The sequence below is a fragment of the Schistocerca piceifrons genome, chromosome 3, assembly GCF_021461385.2.
Source record: "Schistocerca piceifrons isolate TAMUIC-IGC-003096 chromosome 3, iqSchPice1.1, whole genome shotgun sequence".
Classification (NCBI taxonomy): Eukaryota; Metazoa; Arthropoda; class Insecta; order Orthoptera; family Acrididae; genus Schistocerca; species Schistocerca piceifrons.
The window spans coordinates 601,012,570-601,033,561 of NC_060140.1; the positions used below are offsets into that span (position 1 = coordinate 601,012,570).

Consider the following 20,992-nt stretch of genomic DNA (forward strand, 5'->3'; position numbering starts at 1 on the left):
ATTATGGCAACAAGCCAGTGTCACTAATATCCACTCTATTGAAAACCATTTAAATACTTATCCTGCCCAACTAACCACCATCTTCGGCCCAAAGCTCACTCACATCATACCTACAAATCACAAACTTCTGTGGTAAAAATAATTTTGGGTTTCAAAACATAATCTACTAATCACATACCAGTATTTCTTACAAAGCCTATCATTCATCATTCACTTCCAAATATCAGTTTATATGCTGTTGTGCAACTGCAGTGCAAGTAAACACTCTCAAATCATCTAGAACTGAGGTACGGCAAGGGTTCACCAAGTGTTTCCAGGTAGTCCTGTAGCTCTCTCTTTACACAATCGTCTAACACACTGCACGCCATTTCAGGGCAAATGTACTTGTTTCATTATACTACGACACGGCCTATTACAATTTCAAATTTTAAAAAAACAAATATCTGCCTGAACCAACGTCATCCGCTACTCCACGCCCTTCATTCACACAACACAATCTACCTCTTGCTACTTACATTACGTTTTCACTTGTGATGATGGCTCAGCAATAGCCGAGCACTACGAAAAATACCTTATAGACTCATTTAATGTTCCCCTCCACGGAAATCTTTAGTAAAAGGCGAAAGATTTATTCGTTTTGAAGGGAAACCAGAGTGCCGATCAACGCCCTCACTTCAATACTTATGGCTGCTTCTCTATTACTTCTCCGCGAGAACGCGGAAAATTCTTTCCGTCTTGTCTACTTCTCTACCGTCAACAGACTTCCACTGTCATGCAAGCACACACCCCAAACTAACTGTCAACGCTGAAACACGTGTCTGCCAAATGTCGTCGCTATTACTCTTTAGTTAACTATTTCCATCATTTCTGTCACCATTCAAGCTGCTTCATTACCTCACCTGCCGACAGATGGCAGCACGCCTAATTCCTGTCGGCGACTCACCGTCCGACATACAACGTCCGACACACAACTGCCCGCACTGCTCTGCATCTAACACTAATCTCTCTCCTCCCTACCACACTCGTTCACTGAAAAAACTGACAACTAGACAGTTCTTTGTACGCAAATCTAGGCCACATCAGACGCAACGTGTATGTAGATGTATGGTGCAAGGGAAATATCCCCCTACTCCCACACATCTAATTAATACTAGTTGACAACAGAAATAAAATTTCTGTCGATAGTATTTGAACCAGTCTTATTCATTTGCCAATTTCATGCATTCCTTCTTGCAGATAACAGTGCCTTGCAAATCACTCAATTCATGTTTGCTAGCCAAACGTGCTCCTCCTAAATGTTTCGTACATCATGCATTAGTGGTGATTATCAAGACTGTGTTGTGTGTCAGCTTTTTATGGTCATCAATTGCACTCTTCTTGTGTTGCTCACTCATTCTTGTAACTCAAAAGTACGTCGTTGTCATCCAAGCCTAGCACTTGGAGCAGGCCAAATCAAATGGCTCGTCCCCGTGACACTCGAGAAACTTCCACAAAGCTTTCATGACATGTGGCAATCAAAGTCCTTCCACAACCTGCAGCGACATTTCTGCAACGACGCGTGTCCCGATACCAAAGGTATGACTTACGCTTCTAATCTATATAATAAAACCACCACTCGGAAAGCGCTATTCCCTTCCCACATCCCTCAGAATGTGGTGAACGATCATCGATTACAACCAAGATGCGATGAATCTCGATCGCAAGCCTCACGCTCAGGGAAAGTGCTACCACTCATCATCGTGGTTACGTCTACTCCAGCTTTGAACTAGAGAGAGTTGAAGACATACTACAGAAATGATCCTGTGAAGTATGATCTTGCTTGCAAGCTATCACCGCTCGCTACTTATGCCACGAGACCGTCAACACGCCCTACGAGAATACGACACACTCTTCACATTTCGCGATTTACAAGCTCGGACATTCTGCAAAGAACCAACTTCTACTCTTACTTGGCCGCCATGATCTCACTCAGCTATTTTGTGCGCTACCAGTGCTTCTTGCGTTCCGAAATGAGAGACCATTGCCTCAGGCGAGACTGTATGTAAACACCGCTTGCACCTCCGGCCGCTAGATGGCGGCCTGGGGCACATACAGTAGCATTCTATGGCGCAAGCAGACATGCCAAATAGCCACTGAAAGAGAAACACACAAGAGGGCATTCATAGGACTCTTGTGCTTTCTTTAAAACCGCCTCTCTCTTCGAAAATTTTCGCACAGCACTAGCTCATTCACCTCACTCTTAACAGTGCGAACTCTTGTCGATATTTGGCCTCTTTCATGCATACTTCCTCTTTCGTTTCACTTTGCGTCTTACTTGATACCCGCCCTTGGAGCTGCTGATATACAATACTCGCAACAAATGTGTTTCTCTCTGTATCTCTTTTCGCCTATCACGAGTATTGCTCTTCCTCACATGGCAATTATGAAAACACCCACAGCTGAACAAACACTTCCATTCAGCGCCACGTCCATACTATCAATCATACACCAGTAATTTCACAGCTACTTGCTCCACTAATACATTTCTTATGTCTACTGTTAAACAGATGAAGAATCAAAGTACACAACAAGTCTCTATGAACATCACTGTCAGGACATTTTACAGACCTACGCATGCCATGCCAATCTGTATGCTTCAACTATGATGGCCCATGTGCTATGAATAAAGAAATTTCTCATAAAATAACAAATAATTTTACAACTATACAACTACTCCGACAAGCTCCTTACTAAAATGCTACATGTTTAGCAATCCCCCCCATCATCTCAGAATAATCCCAAGCAGTGCTTTCATCCCATGAGCACTTCTTTGCAAGCAAAACCACAAACTACTTTTTATACTAGCTTCCTTGTCACAGTGAACAGGAAACTAATGCTAGTGCCTCAGTTTACTAAAAAGCTTTTTTCGCTTGCAACATATAAACTACCAACTTGAACCTCTGGGATTTTCAAACACACACACATACAGAAAACTTTATTCCACAGAAATTTAGGAGTAACAGTGGTTACCTCACATTTTCATACATACTCAAATAGCTACTTCCGTGCACTTCACACAATGTTCTCATCGTGTTCCACCAGAGAACACAGTTATCACTATGCATGGATTCTGGTAAAAGAGCATTAAAAAAACAAACAGCCTGATCAAAGTGATTATCTGCACATCCTCTGCCAATATCATGTCACTCTATACCCGAGGGAAACTAGAATGCAGGGAAAGGAGCTTTGTTGTGAGCACTGTGTTGGTATTTCATCATTTACTGACCAAAGTCTTCTCAAGCCAAGTATGCACCAGCTCTGTGTATGGCTGGGTCAATCAAGAGCCCCTATCAATTTTACTTAAAAGACAAGCAGCATCAACAACTCACAGGAGGCACTGAACATTTTTACCATTATCTGCACCACCTTCCACTGATTTACTGAAGAAGAAACTGCAAAGTCTGCCCAATTTTGTACACAAGTAATCTTGAAAACATTGGAGTCAACAGCAGATACATAGTTTCCAAGACTGTAGCTAGGAACAACCCTTCAATTTCAAGATTTCTCTCTCACTGAGACACACCATACCCAAACTACACCTAGCAGGAAATTGCTACTTACTTCATTTCTAGCTATTTATGTCATATTCAACAACTGTCTCTTTCTCACCTAAATCTTCTACACAACTGAGTACACTGTTATGAACAAACACATTATGGCAACAAGCCAGTGTCACTAATATCCACTCTATTGAAAACCATTTAAATACTTATCCTGCCCAACTAACCACCATCTTCGGCCCAAAGCTCACTCACATCATACCTACAAATCACAAACTTCTGTGGTAAAAATAATTTTGGGTTTCAAAGCATAATCTACTAATCACATACCAGTATTTCTTACAAAGCCTATCATTCATCATTCACTTCCAAATATCAGTTTATATGCTGTTGTGCAACTGCAGTGCAAGTAAACACTCTCAAATCATCTAGAACTGAGGTACGGCAAGGGTTCACCAAGTGTTTCCAGGTAGTCCTGTAGCTCTCTCTTTACACAATCGTCTAACACACTGCACGCCATTTCAGGGCAAATGTACTTGTTTCATTATACTACGACACGGCCTATTACAATTTCAAATTTTAAAAAAACAAATATCTGCCTGAACCAACGTCATCCGCTACTCCACGCCCTTCATTCACACAACACAATCTACCTCTTGCTACTTACATTACGTTTTCACTTGTGATGATGGCTCAGCAATAGCCGAGCACTACGAAAAATACCTTGTAGACTCATTTAATGTTCCCCTCCACGGAAATCTTTAGTAAAAGGCGAAAGATTTATTCGTTTTGAAGGGAAACCAGAGTGCCGATCAACGCCCTCACTTCAATACTTATGGCTGCTTCTCTATTACTTCTCCGCGAGAACGCGGAAAATTCTTTCCGTCTTGTCTACTTCTCTACCGTCAACAGACTTCCACTGTCATGCAAGCACACACCCCAAACTAACTGTCAACGCTGAAACACGTGTCTACCAAATGTCGTCGCTATTACTCTTTAGTTAACTATTTCCATCATTTCTGTCACCATTCAAGCTGCTTCATTACCTCACCTGCCGACAGATGGCAGCACGCCTAATTCCTGTCGGCGACTCACCGTCCGACATACAACGTCCGACACACAACTGCCCGCACTGCTCTGCATCTAACACTAATCTCTCTCCTCCCTACCACACTCGTTCACTGAAAAAACTGACAACTAGACAGTTCTTTGTACGCAAATCTAGGCCACATCAGACGCAACGTGTATGTAGATGTATGGTGCAAGGGAAATATCCCCCTACTCCCACACATCTAATTAATACTAGTTGACAACAGAAATAAAATTTCTGTCGATAGTATTTGAACCAGTCTTATTCATTTGCCAATTTCATGCATTCCTTCTTGCAGATAACAGTGCCTTGCAAATCACTCAATTCATGTTTGCTAGCCAAACGTGCTCCTCCTAAATGTTTCGTACATCATGCATTAGTGGTGATTATCAAGACTGTGTTGTGTGTCAGCTTTTTATGGTCATCAATTGCACTCTTCTTGTGTTGCTCACTCATTCTTGTAACTCAAAAGTACGTCGTTGTCATCCAAGCCTAGCACTTGGAGCAGGCCAAATCAAATGGCTCGTCCCCGTGACACTCGAGAAACTTCCACAAAGCTTTCATGACATGTGGCAATCAAAGTCCTTCCACAACCTGCAGCGACATTTCTGCAACGACGCGTGTCCCGATACCAAAGGTATGACTTACGCTTCTAATCTATATAATAAAACCACCACTCGGAAAGCGCTATTCCCTTCCCACATCCCTCAGAATGTGGTGAACGATCATCGATTACAACCAAGATGCGATGAATCTCGATCGCAAGCCTCACGCTCAGGGAAAGTGCTACCACTCATCATCGTGGTTACGTCTACTCCAGCTTTGAACTAGAGAGAGTTGAAGACATACTACAGAAATGATCCTGTGAAGTATGATCTTGCTTGCAAGCTATCACCGCTCGCTACTTATGCCACGAGACCGTCAACACGCCCTACGAGAATACGACACACTCTTCACATTTCGCGATTTACAAGCTCGGACATTCTGCAAAGAACCAACTTCTACTCTTACTTGGCCGCCATGATCTCACTCAGCTATTTTGTGCGCTACCAGTGCTTCTTGCGTTCCGAAATGAGAGACCATTGCCTCAGGCGAGACTGTATGTAAACACCGCTTGCACCTCCGGCCGCTAGATGGCGGCCTGGGGCACATACAGTAGCATTCTATGGCGCAAGCAGACATGCCAAATAGCCACTGAAAGAGAAACACACAAGAGGGCATTCATAGGACTCTTGTGCTTTCTTTAAAACCGCCTCTCTCTTCGAAAATTTTCGCACAGCACTAGCTCATTCACCTCACTCTTAACAGTGCGAACTCTTGTCGATATTTGGCCTCTTTCATGCATACTTCCTCTTTCGTTTCACTTTGCGTCTTACTTGATACCCGCCCTTGGAGCTGCTGATATACAATACTCGCAACAAATGTGTTTCTCTCTGTATCTCTTTTCGCCTATCACGAGTATTGCTCTTCCTCACATGGCAATTATGAAAACACCCACAGCTGAACAAACACTTCCATTCAGCGCCACGTCCATACTATCAATCATACACCAGTAATTTCACAGCTACTTGCTCCACTAATACATTTCTTATGTCTACTGTTAAACAGATGAAGAATCAAAGTACACAACAAGTCTCTATGAACATCACTGTCAGGACATTTTACAGACCTACGCATGCCATGCCAATCTGTATGCTTCAACTATGATGGCCCATGTGCTATGAATAAAGAAATTTCTCATAAAATAACAAATAATTTTACAACTATACAACTACTCCGACAAGCTCCTTACTAAAATGCTACATGTTTAGCAATCCCCCCCATCATCTCAGAATAATCCCAAGCAGTGCTTTCATCCCATGAGCACTTCTTTGCAAGCAAAACCACAAACTACTTTTTATACTAGCTTCCTTGTCACAGTGAACAGGAAACTAATGCTAGTGCCTCAGTTTACTAAAAAGCTTTTTTCGCTTGCAACATATAAACTACCAACTTGAACCTCTGGGATTTTCAAACACACACACATACAGAAAACTTTATTCCACAGAAATTTAGGAGTAACAGTGGTTACCTCACATTTTCATACATACTCAAATAGCTACTTCCGTGCACTTCACACAATGTTCTCATCGTGTTCCACCAGAGAACACAGTTATCACTATGCATGGATTCTGGTAAAAGAGCATTAAAAAAACAAACAGCCTGATCAAAGTGATTATCTGCACATCCTCTGCCAATATCATGTCACTCTATACCCGAGGGAAACTAGAATGCAGGGAAAGGAGCTTTGTTGTGAGCACTGTGTTGGTATTTCATCATTTACTGACCAAAGTCTTCTCAAGCCAAGTATGCACCAGCTCTGTGTATGGCTGGGTCAATCAAGAGCCCCTATCAATTTTACTTAAAAGACAAGCAGCATCAACAACTCACAGGAGGCACTGAACATTTTTACCATTATCTGCACCACCTTCCACTGATTTACTGAAGAAGAAACTGCAAAGTCTGCCCAATTTTGTACACAAGTAATCTTGAAAACATTGGAGTCAACAGCAGATACATAGTTTCCAAGACTGTAGCTAGGAACAACCCTTCAATTTCAAGATTTCTCTCTCACTGAGACACACCATACCCAAACTACACCTAGCAGGAAATTGCTACTTACTTCATTTCTAGCTATTTATGTCATATTCAACAACTGTCTCTTTCTCACCTAAATCTCCTACACAACTGAGTACACTGTTATGAACAAACACATTATGGCAACAAGCCAGTGTCACTAATATCCACTCTATTGAAAACCATTTAAATACTTATCCTGCCCAACTAACCACCATCTTCGGCCCAAAGCTCACTCACATCATACCTACAAATCACAAACTTCTGTGGTAAAAATAATTTTGGGTTTCAAAGCATAATCTACTAATCACATACCAGTATTTCTTACAAAGCCTATCATTCATCATTCACTTCCAAATATCAGTTTATATGCTGTTGTGCAACTGCAGTGCAAGTAAACACTCTCAAATCATCTAGAACTGAGGTACGGCAAGGGTTCACCAAGTGTTTCCAGGTAGTCCTGTAGCTCTCTCTTTACACAATCGTCTAACACACTGCACGCCATTTCAGGGCAAATGTACTTGTTTCATTATACTACGACACGGCCTATTACAATTTCAAATTTTAAAAAAAACAAATATCTGCCTGAACCAACGTCATCCGCTACTCCACGCCCTTCATTCACACAACACAATCTACCTCTTGCTACTTACATTACGTTTTCACTTGTGATGATGGCTCAGCAATAGCCGAGCACTACGAAAAATACCTTGTAGACTCATTTAATGTTCCCCTCCACGGAAATCTTTAGTAAAAGGCGAAAGATTTATTCGTTTTGAAGGGAAACCAGAGTGCCGATCAACGCCCTCACTTCAATACTTATGGCTGCTTCTCTATTACTTCTCCGCGAGAACGCGGAAAATTCTTTCCGTCTTGTCTACTTCTCTACCGTCAACAGACTTCCACTGTCATGCAAGCACACACCCCAAACTAACTGTCAACGCTGAAACACGTGTCTGCCAAATGTCGTCGCTATTACTCTTTAGTTAACTATTTCCATCATTTCTGTCACCATTCAAGCTGCTTCATTACCTCACCTGCCGACAGATGGCAGCACGCCTAATTCCTGTCGGCGACTCACCGTCCGACATACAACGTCCGACACACAACTGCCCGCACTGCTCTGCATCTAACACTAATCTCTCTCCTCCCTACCACACTCGTTCACTGAAAAAACTGACAACTAGACAGTTCTTTGTACGCAAATCTAGGCCACATCAGACGCAACGTGTATGTAGATGTATGGTGCAAGGGAAATATCCCCCTACTCCCACACATCTAATTAATACTAGTTGACAACAGAAATAAAATTTCTGTCGATAGTATTTGAACCAGTCTTATTCATTTGCCAATTTCATGCATTCCTTATTGCAGATAACAGTGCCTTGCAAATCACTCAATTCATGTTTGCTAGCCAAACGTGCTCCTCCTAAATGTTTCGTCCATCATGCATTAGTGGTGATTATCAAGACTGTGTTGTGTGTCAGCTTTTTATGGTCATCAATTGCACTCTTCTTGTGTTGCTCACTCATTCTTGTAACTCAAACGTACGTCGTTGTCATCCAAGCCTAGCACTTGGAGCAGGCCAAATCAAATGGCTCGTCCCCGTGACACTCGAGAAACTTCCACAAAGCTTTCATGACATGTGGCAATCAAAGTCCTTCCACAACCTGCAGCGACATTTCTGCAACGACGCGTGTCCCGATACCAAAGGTATGACTTACGCTTCTAATCTATATAATAAAACCACCACTCGGAAAGCGCTATTCCCTTCCCACATCCCTCAGAATGTGGTGAACGATCATCGATTACAACCAAGATGCGATGAATCTCGATCGCAAGCCTCACGCTCAGGGAAAGTGCTACCACTCATCATCGTGGTTACGTCTACTCCAGCTTTGAACTAGAGAGAGTTGAAGACATACTACAGAAATGATCCTGTGAAGTATGATCTTGCTTGCAAGCTATCACCGCTCGCTACTTATGCCACGAGACCGTCAACACGCCCTACGAGAATACGACACACTCTTCACATTTCGCGATTTACAAGCTCGGACATTCTGCAAAGAACCAACTTCTACTCTTACTTGGCCGCCATGATCTCACTCAGCTATTTTGTGCGCTACCAGTGCTTCTTGCGTTCCGAAATGAGAGACCATTGCCTCAGGCGAGACTGTATGTAAACACCGCTTGCACCTCCGGCCGCTAGATGGCGGCCTGGGGCACATACAGTAGCATTCTATGGCGCAAGCAGACATGCCAAATAGCCACTGAAAGAGAAACACACAAGAGGGCATTCATAGGACTCTTGTGCTTTCTTTAAAACCGCCTCTCTCTTCGAAAATTTTCGCACAGCACTAGCTCATTCACCTCACTCTAACAGTGCGAACTCTTGTCGATATTTGGCCTCTTTCATGCATACTTCCTCTTTCGTTTCACTTTGCGTCTTACTTGATACCCGCCCTTGGAGCTGCTGATATACAATACTCGCAACAAATGTGTTTCTCTCTGTATCTCTTTTCGCCTATCACGAGTATTGCTCTTCCTCACATGGCAATTATGAAAACACCCACAGCTGAACAAACACTTCCATTCAGCGCCACGTCCATACTATCAATCATACACCAGTAATTTCACAGCTACTTGCTCCACTAATACATTTCTTATGTCTACTGTTAAACAGATGAAGAATCAAAGTACACAACAAGTCTCTATGAACATCACTGTCAGGACATTTTACAGACCTACGCATGCCATGCCAATCTGTATGCTTCAACTATGATGGCCCATGTGCTATGAATAAAGAAATTTCTCATAAAATAACAAATAATTTTACAACTATACAACTACTCCGACAAGCTCCTTACTAAAATGCTACATGTTTAGCAATCCCCCCATCATCTCAGAATAATCCCAAGCAGTGCTTTCATCCCATGAGCACTTCTTTGCAAGCAAAACCACAAACTACTTTTTATACTAGCTTCCTTGTCACAGTGAACAGGAAACTAATGCTAGTGCCTCAGTTTACTAAAAAGCTTTTTTCGCTTGCAACATATAAACTACCAACTTGAACCTCTGGGATTTTCAAACACACACACACATACAGAAAACTTTATTCCACAGAAATTTAGGAGTAACAGTGGTTACCTCACATTTTCATACATACTCAAATAGCTACTTCCGTGCACTTCACACAATGTTCTCATCGTGTTCCACCAGAGAACACAGTTATCACTATGCATGGATTCTGGTAAAAGAGCATTAAAAAAACAAACAGCCTGACCAAAGTGATTATCTGCACATCCTCTGCCAATATCATGTCACTCTATACCCGAGGGAAACTAGAATGCAGGGAAAGGAGCTTTGTTGTGAGCACTGTGTTGGTATTTCATCATTTACTGACCAAAGTCTTCTCAAGCCAAGTATGCACCAGCTCTGTGTATGGCTGGGTCAATCAAGAGCCCCTATCAATTTTACTTAAAAGACAAGCAGCATCAACAACTCACAGGAGGCACTGAACATTTTTACCATTATCTGCACCACCTTCCACTGATTTACTGAAGAAGAAACTGCAAAGTCTGCCCAATTTTGTACACAAGTAATCTTGAAAACATTGGAGTCAACAGCAGATACATAGTTTCCAAGACTGTAGCTAGGAACAACCCTTCAATTTCAAGATTTCTCTCTCACTGAGACACACCATACCCAAACTACACCTAGCAGGAAATTGCTACTTACTTCATTTCTAGCTATTTATGTCATATTCAACAACTGTCTCTTTCTCACCTAAATCTTCTACACAACTGAGTACACTGTTATGAACAAACACATTATGGCAACAAGCCAGTGTCACTAATATCCACTCTATTGAAAACCATTTAAATACTTATCCTGCCCAACTAACCACCATCTTCGGCCCAAAGCTCACTCACATCATACCTACAAATCACAAACTTCTGTGGTAAAAATAATTTTGGGTTTCAAAACATAATCTACTAATCACATACCAGTATTTCTTACAAAGCCTATCATTCATCATTCACTTCCAAATATCAGTTTATATGCTGTTGTGCAACTGCAGTGCAAGTAAACACTCTCAAATCATCTAGAACTGAGGTACGGCAAGGGTTCACCAAGTGTTTCCAGGTAGTCCTGTAGCTCTCTCTTTACACAATCGTCTAACACACTGCACGCCATTTCAGGGCAAATGTACTTGTTTCATTATACTACGACACGGCCTATTACAATTTCAAATTTAAAAAAAAACAAATATCTGCCTGAACCAACGTCATCCGCTACTCCACGCCCTTCATTCACACAACACAATCTACCTCTTGCTACTTACATTACGTTTTCACTTGTGATGATGGCTCAGCAATAGCCGAGCACTACGAAAAATACCTTGTAGACTCATTTAATGTTCCCCACCACGGAAATCTTTAGTAAAAGGCGAAAGATTTATTCGTTTTGAAGGGAAACCAGAGTGCCGATCAACGCCCTCACTTCAATACTTATGGCTGCTTCTCTATTACTTCTCCGCGAGAACGCGGAAAATTCTTTCCGTCTTGTCTACTTCTCTACCGTCAACAGACTTCCACTGTCATGCAAGCACACACCCCAAACTAACTGTCAACGCTGAAACACGTGTCTGCCAAATGTCGTCGCTATTACTCTTTAGTTAACTATTTCCATCATTTCTGTCACCATTCAAGCTGCTTCATTACCTCACCTGCCGACAGATGGCAGCACGCCTAATTCCTGTCGGCGACTCACCGTCCGACATACAACGTCCGACACACAACTGCCCGCACTGCTCTGCATCTAACACTAATCTCTCTCCTCCCTACCACACTCGTTCACTGAAAAAACTGACAACTAGACAGTTCTTTGTACGCAAATCTAGGCCACATCAGACGCAACGTGTATGTAGATGTATGGTGCAAGGGAAATATCCCCCTACTCCCACACATCTAATTAATACTAGTTGACAACAGAAATAAAATTTCTGTCGATAGTATTTGAACCAGTCTTATTCATTTGCCAATTTCATGCATTCCTTCTTGCAGATAACAGTGCCTTGCAAATCACTCAATTCATGTTTGCTAGCCAAACGTGCTCCTCCTAAATGTTTCGTACATCATGCATTAGTGGTGATTATCAAGACTGTGTTGTGTGTCAGCTTTTTATGGTCATCAATTGCACTCTTCTTGTGTTGCTCACTCATTCTTGTAACTCAAAAGTACGTCGTTGTCATCCAAGCCTAGCACTTGGAGCAGGCCAAATCAAATGGCTCGTCCCCGTGACACTCGAGAAACTTCCACAAAGCTTTCATGACATGTGGCAATCAAAGTCCTTCCACAACCTGCAGCGACATTTCTGCAACGACGCGTGTCCCGATACCAAAGGTATGACTTACGCTTCTAATCTATATAATAAAACCACCACTCGGAAAGCGCTATTCCCTTCCCACATCCCTCAGAATGTGGTGAACGATCATCGATTACAACCAAGATGCGATGAATCTCGATCGCAAGCCTCACGCTCAGGGAAAGTGCTACCACTCATCATCGTGGTTACGTCTACTCCAGCTTTGAACTAGAGAGAGTTGAAGACATACTACAGAAATGATCCTGTGAAGTATGATCTTGCTTGCAAGCTATCACCGCTCGCTACTTATGCCACGAGACCGTCAACACGCCCTACGAGAATACGACACACTCTTCACATTTCGCGATTTACAAGCTCGGACATTCTGCAAAGAACCAACTTCTACTCTTACTTGGCCGCCATGATCTCACTCAGCTATTTTGTGCGCTACCAGTGCTTCTTGCGTTCCGAAATGAGAGACCATTGCCTCAGGCGAGACTGTATGTAAACACCGCTTGCACCTCCGGCCGCTAGATGGCGGCCTGGGGCACATACAGTAGCATTCTATGGCGCAAGCAGACATGCCAAATAGCCACTGAAAGAGAAACACACAAGAGGGCATTCATAGGACTCTTGTGCTTTCTTTAAAACCGCCTCTCTCTTCGAAAATTTTCGCACAGCACTAGCTCATTCACCTCACTCTAACAGTGCGAACTCTTGTCGATATTTGGCCTCTTTCATGCATACTTCCTCTTTCGTTTCACTTTGCGTCTTACTTGATACCCGCCCTTGGAGCTGCTGATATACAATACTCGCAACAAATGTGTTTCTCTCTGTATCTCTTTTCGCCTATCACGAGTATTGCTCTTCCTCACATGGCAATTATGAAAACACCCACAGCTGAACAAACACTTCCATTCAGCGCCACGTCCATACTATCAATCATACACCAGTAATTTCACAGCTACTTGCTCCACTAATACATTTCTTATGTCTACTGTTAAACAGATGAAGAATCAAAGTACACAACAAGTCTCTATGAACATCACTGTCAGGACATTTTACAGACCTACGCATGCCATGCCAATCTGTATGCTTCAACTATGACGGCCCATGTGCTATGAATAAAGAAATTTCTCATAAAATAACAAATAATTTTACAACTATACAACTACTCCGACAAGCTCCTTACTAAAATGCTACATGTTTAGCAATCCCCCCATCATCTCAGAATAATCCCAAGCAGTGCTTTCATCCCATGAGCACTTCTTTGCAAGCAAAACCACAAACTACTTTTTATACTAGCTTCCTTGTCACAGTGAACAGGAAACTAATGCTAGTGCCTCAGTTTACTAAAAAGCTTTTTTCGCTTGCAACATATAAACTACCAACTTGAACCTCTGGGATTTTCAAACACACACACATACAGAAAACTTTATTCCACAGAAATTTAGGAGTAACAGTGGTTACCTCACATTTTCATACATACTCAAATAGCTACTTCCGTGCACTTCACACAATGTTCTCATCGTGTTCCACCAGAGAACACAGTTATCACTATGCATGGATTCTGGTAAAAGAGCATTAAAAAAACAAACAGCCTGATCAAAGTGATTATCTGCACATCCTCTGCCAATATCATGTCACTCTATACCCGAGGGAAACTAGAATGCAGGGAAAGGAGCTTTGTTGTGAGCACTGTGTTGGTATTTCATCATTTACTGACCAAAGTCTTCTCAAGCCAAGTATGCACCAGCTCTGTGTATGGCTGGGTCAATCAAGAGCCCCTATCAATTTTACTTAAAAGACAAGCAGCATCAACAACTCACAGGAGGCACTGAACATTTTTACCATTATCTGCACCACCTTCCACTGATTTACTGAAGAAGAAACTGCAAAGTCTGCCCAATTTTGTACACAAGTAATCTTGAAAACATTGGAGTCAACAGCAGATACATAGTTTCCAAGACTGTAGCTAGGAACAACCCTTCAATTTCAAGATTTCTCTCTCACTGAGACACACCATACCCAAACTACACCTAGCAGGAAATTGCTACTTACTTCATTTCTAGCTATTTATGTCATATTCAACAACTGTCTCTTTCTCACCTAAATCTTCTACACAACTGAGTACACTGTTATGAACAAACACATTATGGCAACAAGCCAGTGTCACTAATATCCACTCTATTGAAAACCATTTAAATACTTATCCTGCCCAACTAACCACCATCTTCGGCCCAAAGCTCACTCACATCATACCTACAAATCACAAACTTCTGTGGTAAAAATAATTTTGGGTTTCAAAACATAATCTACTAATCACATACCAGTATTTCTTACAAAGCCTATCATTCATCATTCACTTCCAAATATCAGTTTATATGCTGTTGTGCAACTGCAGTGCAAGTAAACACTCTCAAATCATCTAGAACTGAGGTACGGCAAGGGTTCACCAAGTGTTTCCAGGTAGTCCTGTAGCTCTCTCTTTACACAATCGTCTAACACACTGCACGCCATTTCAGGGCAAATGTACTTGTTTCATTATACTACGACACGGCCTATTACAATTTCAAATTTTAAAAAAACAAATATCTGCCTGAACCAACGTCATCCGCTACTCCACGCCCTTCATTCACACAACACAATCTACCTCTTGCTACTTACATTACGTTTTCACTTGTGATGATGGCTCAGCAATAGCCGAGCACTACGAAAAATACCTTGTAGACTCATTTAATGTTCCCCTCCACGGAAATCTTTAGTAAAAGGCGAAAGATTTATTCGTTTTGAAGGGAAACCAGAGTGCCGATCAACGCCCTCACTTCAATACTTATGGCTGCTTCTCTATTACTTCTCCGCGAGAACGCGGAAAATTCTTTCCGTCTTGTCTACTTCTCTACCGTCAACAGACTTCCACTGTCATGCAAGCACACACCCCAAACTAACTGTCAACGCTGAAACACGTGTCTACCAAATGTCGTCGCTATTACTCTTTAGTTAACTATTTCCATCATTTCTGTCACCATTCAAGCTGCTTCATTACCTCACCTGCCGACAGATGGCAGCACGCCTAATTCCTGTCGGCGACTCACCGTCCGACATACAACGTCCGACACACAACTGCCCGCACTGCTCTGCATCTAACACTAATCTCTCTCCTCCCTACCACACTCGTTCACTGAAAAAACTGACAACTAGACAGTTCTTTGTACGCAAATCTAGGCCACATCAGACGCAACGTGTATGTAGATGTATGGTGCAAGGGAAATATCCCCCTACTCCCACACATCTAATTAATACTAGTTGACAACAGAAATAAAATTTCTGTCGATAGTATTTGAACCAGTCTTATTCATTTGCCAATTTCATGCATTCCTTCTTGCAGATAACAGTGCCTTGCAAATCACTCAATTCATGTTTGCTAGCCAAACGTGCTCCTCCTAAATGTTTCGTACATCATGCATTAGTGGTGATTATCAAGACTGTGTTGTGTGTCAGCTTTTTATGGTCATCAATTGCACTCTTCTTGTGTTGCTCACTCATTCTTGTAACTCAAAAGTACGTCGTTGTCATCCAAGCCTAGCACTTGGAGCAGGCCAAATCAAATGGCTCGTCCCCGTGACACTCGAGAAACTTCCACAAAGCTTTCATGACATGTGGCAATCAAAGTCCTTCCACAACCTGCAGCGACATTTCTGCAACGACGCGTGTCCCGATACCAAAGGTATGACTTACGCTTCTAATCTATATAATAAAACCACCACTCGGAAAGCGCTATTCCCTTCCCACATCCCTCAGAATGTGGTGAACGATCATCGATTACAACCAAGATGCGATGAATCTCGATCGCAAGCCTCACGCTCAGGGAAAGTGCTACCACTCATCATCGTGGTTACGTCTACTCCAGCTTTGAACTAGAGAGAGTTGAAGACATACTACAGAAATGATCCTGTGAAGTATGATCTTGCTTGCAAGCTATCACCGCTCGCTACTTATGCCACGAGACCGTCAACACGCCCTACGAGAATACGACACACTCTTCACATTTCGCGATTTACAAGCTCGGACATTCTGCAAAGAACCAACTTCTACTCTTACTTGGCCGCCATGATCTCACTCAGCTATTTTGTGCGCTACCAGTGCTTCTTGCGTTCCGAAATGAGAGACCATTGCCTCAGGCGAGACTGTATGTAAACACCGCTTGCACCTCCGGCCGCTAGATGGCGGCCTGGGGCACATACAGTAGCATTCTATGGCGCAAGCAGACATGCCAAATAGCCACTGAAAGAGAAACACACAAGAGGGCATTCATAGGACTCTTGTGCTTTCTTTAAAACCGCCTCTCTCTTCGAAAATTTTCGCACAGCACTAGCTCATTCACCTCACTCTAACAGTGCGAACTCTTGTCGATATTTGGCCTCTTTCATGCATACTTCCTCTTTCGTTTCACTTTGCGTCTTACTTGATACCCGCCCTTGGAGCTGCTGATATACAATACTCGCAACAAATGTGTTTCTCTCTGTATCTCTTTTCGCCTATCACGAGTATTGCTCTTCCTCACATGGCAATTATGAAAACACCCACAGCTGAACAAACACTTCCATTCAGCGCCACGTCCATACTATCAATCATACACCAGTAATTTCACAGCTACTTGCTCCACTAATACATTTCTTATGTCTACTGTTAAACAGATGAAGAATCAAAGTACACAACAAGTCTCTATGAACATCACTGTCAGGACATTTTACAGACCTACGCATGCCATGCCAATCTGTATGCTTCAACTATGATGGCCCATGTGCTATGAATAAAGAAATTTCTCATAAAATAACAAATAATTTTACAACTATACAACTACTCCGACAAGCTCCTTACTAAAATGCTACATGTTTAGCAATCCCCCCATCATCTCAGAATAATCCCAAGCAGTGCTTTCATCCCATGAGCACTTCTTTGCAAGCAAAACCACAAACTACTTTTTATACTAGCTTCCTTGTCACAGTGAACAGGAAACTAATGCTAGTGCCTCAGTTTACTAAAAAGCTTTTTTCGCTTGCAACATATAAACTACCAACTTGAACCTCTGGGATTTTCAAACACACACACATACAGAAAACTTTATTCCACAGAAATTTAGGAGTAACAGTGGTTACCTCACATTTTCATACATACTCAAATAGCTACTTCCGTGCACTTCACACAATGTTCTCATCGTGTTCCACCAGAGAACACAGTTATCACTATGCATGGATTCTGGTAAAAGAGCATTAAAAAAAACAAACAGCCTGATCAAAGTGATTATCTGCACATCCTCTGCCAATATCATGTCACTCTATACCCGAGGGAAACTAGAATGCAGGGAAAGGAGCTTTGTTGTGAGCACTGTGTTGGTATTTCATCATTTACTGACCAAAGTCTTCTCAAGCCAAGTATGCACCAGCTCTGTGTATGGCTGGGTCAATCAAGAGCCCCTATCAATTTTACTTAAAAGACAAGCAGCATCAACAACTCACAGGAGGCACTGAACATTTTTACCATTATCTGCACCACCTTCCACTGATTTACTGAAGAAGAAACTGCAAAGTCTGCCCAATTTTGTACACAAGTAATCTTGAAAACATTGGAGTCAACAGCAGATACATAGTTTCCAAGACTGTAGCTAGGAACAACCCTTCAATTTCAAGATTTCTCTCTCACTGAGACACACCATACCCAAACTACACCTAGCAGGAAATTGCTACTTACTTCATTTCTAGCTATTTATGTCATATTCAACAACTGTCTCTTTCTCACCTAAATCTTCTACACAACTGAGTACACTGTTATGAACAAACACATTATGGCAACAAGCCAGTGTCACTAATATCCACTCTATTGAAAACCATTTAAATACTTATCCTGCCCAACTAACCACCATCTTCGGCCCAAAGCTCACTCACATCATACCTACAAATCACAAACTTCTGTGGTAAAAATAATTTTGGGTTTCAAAGCATAATCTACTAATCACATACCAGTATTTCTTACAAAGCCTATCATTCATCATTCACTTCCAAATATCAGTTTATATGCTGTTGTGCAACTGCAGTGCAAGTAAACACTCTCAAATCATCTAGAACTGAGGTACGGCAAGGGTTCACCGAGTGTTTCCAGGTAGTCCTGTAGCTCTCTCTTTACACAATCGTCTAACACACTGCACGCCATTTCAGGGCAAATGTACTTGTTTCATTATACTACGACACGGCCTATTACAATTTCAAATTTTAAAAAAAACAAATATCTGCCTGAACCAACGTCATCCGCTACTCCACGCCCTTCATTCACACAACACAATCTACCTCTTGCTACTTACATTACGTTTTCACTTGTGATGATGGCTCAGCAATAGCCGAGCACTACGAAAAATACCTTGTAGACTCATTTAATGTTCCCCTCCACGGAAATCTTTAGTATAAGGCGAAAGATTTATTCGTTTTGAAGGGAAACCAGAGTGCCGATCAACGCCCTCACTTCAATACTTATGGCTGCTTCTCTATTACTTCTCCGCGAGAACGCGGAAAATTCTTTCCGTCTTGTCTACTTCTCTACCGTCAACAGACTTCCACTGTCATGCAAGCACACACCCCAAACTAACTGTCAACGCTGAAACACGTGTCTGCCAAATGTCGTCGCTATTACTCTTTAGTTAACTATTTCCATCATTTCTGTCACCATTCAAGCTGCTTCATTACCTCACCTGCCGACAGATGGCAGCACGCCTAATTCCTGTCGGCGACTCACCGTCCGACATACAACGTCCGACACACAACTGCCCGCACTGCTCTGCATCTAACACTAATCTCTCTCCTCCCTACCACACTCGTTCACTGAAAAAACTGACAACTAGACAGTTCTTTGTACGCAAATCTAGGCCACATCAGACGCAACGTGTATGTAGATGTATGGTGCAAGGGAAATATCCCCCTACTCCCACACATCTAATTAATACTAGTTGACAACAGAAATAAAATTTCTGTCGATAGTATTTGAACCAGTCTTATTCATTTGCCAATTTCATGCATTCCTTCTTGCAGATAACAGTGCCTTGCAAATCACTCAATTCATGTTTGCTAGCCAAACGTGCTCCTCCTAAATGTTTCGTACATCATGCATTAGTGGTGATTATCAAGACTGTGTTGTGTGTCAGCTTTTTATGGTCATCAATTGCACTCTTCTTGTGTTGCTCACTCATTCTTGTAACTCAAAAGTACGTCGTTGTCATCCAAGCCTAGCACTTGGAGCAGGCCAAATCAAATGGCTCGTCCCCGTGACACTCGAGAAACTTCCACAAAGCTTTCATGACATGTGGCAATCAAAGTCCTTCCACAACCTGCAGCGACATTTCTGCAACGACGCGTGTCCCGATACCAAAGGTATGACTTACGCTTCTAATCTATATAATAAAACCACCACTCGGAAAGCGCTATTCCCTTCCCACATCCCTCAGAATGTGGTGAACGATCATCGATTACAACCAAGATGCGATGAATCTCGATCGCAAGCCTCACGCTCAGGGAAAGTGCTACCACTCATCATCGTGGTTACGTCTACTCCAGCTTTGAACTAGAGAGAGTTGAAGACATACTACAGAAATGATCCTGTGAAGTATGATCTTGCTTGCAAGCTATCACCGCTCGCTACTTATGCCACGAGACCGTCAACACGCCCTACGAGAATACGACACACTCTTCACATTTCGCGATTTACAAGCTCGGACATTCTGCAAAGAACCAACTTCTACTCTTACTTGGCCGCCATGATCTCACTCAGCTATTTTGTGCGCTACCAGTGCTTCTTGCGTTCCGAAATGAGAGACCATTGCCTCAGGCGAGACTGTATGTAAACACCGCTTGCACCTCCGGCCGCTAGATGGCGGCCTGGGGCACATACAGTAGCATTCTATGGCGCAAGCAGACATGCCAAATAGCCACTGAAAGAGAAACACACAAGAGGGCATTCATAGGACTCTTGTGCTTTCTTTAAAACCGCCTCTCTCTTCGAAAATTTTCGCACAGCACTAGCTCATTCACCTCACTCTAACAGTGCGAACTCTTGTCGATATTTGGCCTCTTTCATGCATACTTCCTCTTTCGTTTCACTTTGCGTCTTACTTGATACCCGCCCTTGGAGCTGCTGATATACAATACTCGCAACAAATGTGTTTCTCTCTGTATCTCTTTTCGCCTATCACGAGTATTGCTCTTCCTCACATGGCAATTATGAAAACACCCACAGCTGAACAAACACTTCCATTCAGCGCCACGTCCATACTATCAATCATACACCAGTAATTTCACAGCTACTTGCTCCACTAATACATTTCTTATGTCTACTG

The 20,992-nt window shown here is 42.3% G+C and overlaps 12 non-coding genes across 12 annotated transcripts; all 12 read right to left on the minus strand.

Annotated features, from left to right (window-relative positions):
* Positions 1-538: 538 nt before the first annotated feature.
* Positions 539-657, minus strand: LOC124791025. The gene has a single exon (XR_007016465.1). It is a non-coding gene; the product is annotated as a U5 spliceosomal RNA (small nuclear RNA).
* Positions 658-1,610: 953 nt separating this feature from the next.
* Positions 1,611-1,817, minus strand: LOC124790941. The gene has a single exon (XR_007016394.1). It is a non-coding gene; the product is annotated as a small nucleolar RNA U3 (small nucleolar RNA).
* Positions 1,818-4,229: 2,412 nt separating this feature from the next.
* LOC124791066 lies at positions 4,230-4,348 on the minus strand. The gene has a single exon (XR_007016501.1). It is a non-coding gene; the product is annotated as a U5 spliceosomal RNA (small nuclear RNA).
* A 953-nt stretch (positions 4,349-5,301) lies between these two features.
* LOC124790942 lies at positions 5,302-5,508 on the minus strand. The gene has a single exon (XR_007016395.1). It is a non-coding gene; the product is annotated as a small nucleolar RNA U3 (small nucleolar RNA).
* Positions 5,509-7,921: 2,413 nt separating this feature from the next.
* On the minus strand, positions 7,922-8,040 carry LOC124791067. Its single transcript, XR_007016502.1, has one exon. It is a non-coding gene; the product is annotated as a U5 spliceosomal RNA (small nuclear RNA).
* A 953-nt stretch (positions 8,041-8,993) lies between these two features.
* Positions 8,994-9,200, minus strand: LOC124790943. Its single transcript, XR_007016396.1, has one exon. It is a non-coding gene; the product is annotated as a small nucleolar RNA U3 (small nucleolar RNA).
* Positions 9,201-11,613: 2,413 nt separating this feature from the next.
* LOC124791103 lies at positions 11,614-11,732 on the minus strand. The gene has a single exon (XR_007016531.1). It is a non-coding gene; the product is annotated as a U5 spliceosomal RNA (small nuclear RNA).
* Positions 11,733-12,685: 953 nt separating this feature from the next.
* Positions 12,686-12,892, minus strand: LOC124790945. Its single transcript, XR_007016397.1, has one exon. It is a non-coding gene; the product is annotated as a small nucleolar RNA U3 (small nucleolar RNA).
* Positions 12,893-15,302: 2,410 nt separating this feature from the next.
* On the minus strand, positions 15,303-15,421 carry LOC124791068. The gene has a single exon (XR_007016503.1). It is a non-coding gene; the product is annotated as a U5 spliceosomal RNA (small nuclear RNA).
* A 953-nt stretch (positions 15,422-16,374) lies between these two features.
* LOC124790946 lies at positions 16,375-16,581 on the minus strand. Its single transcript, XR_007016398.1, has one exon. It is a non-coding gene; the product is annotated as a small nucleolar RNA U3 (small nucleolar RNA).
* A 2,412-nt stretch (positions 16,582-18,993) lies between these two features.
* On the minus strand, positions 18,994-19,112 carry LOC124791106. Its single transcript, XR_007016534.1, has one exon. It is a non-coding gene; the product is annotated as a U5 spliceosomal RNA (small nuclear RNA).
* Positions 19,113-20,065: 953 nt separating this feature from the next.
* LOC124790947 lies at positions 20,066-20,272 on the minus strand. Its single transcript, XR_007016399.1, has one exon. It is a non-coding gene; the product is annotated as a small nucleolar RNA U3 (small nucleolar RNA).
* Positions 20,273-20,992: the final 720 nt, after the last annotated feature.